This window comes from Austrofundulus limnaeus, unplaced genomic scaffold, assembly GCF_001266775.1.
Source record: "Austrofundulus limnaeus strain Quisiro unplaced genomic scaffold, Austrofundulus_limnaeus-1.0 Scaffold910, whole genome shotgun sequence".
NCBI classification, from domain to species: Eukaryota; Metazoa; Chordata; class Actinopteri; order Cyprinodontiformes; family Rivulidae; genus Austrofundulus; species Austrofundulus limnaeus.
This window is the reverse complement of record NW_013953312.1, coordinates 132,604-133,067: the sequence shown is the minus strand read 5'-3', so window position 1 is coordinate 133,067 and position 464 is coordinate 132,604.

The window sequence follows — 464 nt, the reverse complement described above, 5'->3', positions numbered from 1 at the left end:
TTTACTGTGGAAGTCTTGTTTTCCTTTTTGTTCAATAGATCAAACTGGGCCCAATTAAAAACATATTAGTCTTACATAAATATAGAAATAAATGTATCTCTTTGTTGCTTTTGAAATGCATGCATACTGTATGTCTTACTGCAACTGCCATATATGCTTCATCTTTGTGATCCACTTATTTAAACTTTAAACGGCATGAACCATAAGCAGACAAACACATTTTCATGTTTCATAGAGTGTCTTTATTTCCTCGTGTATGGAACGGTTACATATATCTGTAGTTCACAAAAGAAAAGCCATACAGTACATCAGTAAGAAAATATACAGATGTTAATTGATAAATTATAAGTTTATTCAGTTTTCTTATAGTTTGACAATCATTTAAAGAATCTAATGACCTCCCTTAACAATGTTACAATTTTTATAAAAAATAATTTCAGCAATCTTTTGTTAAACATCTATAA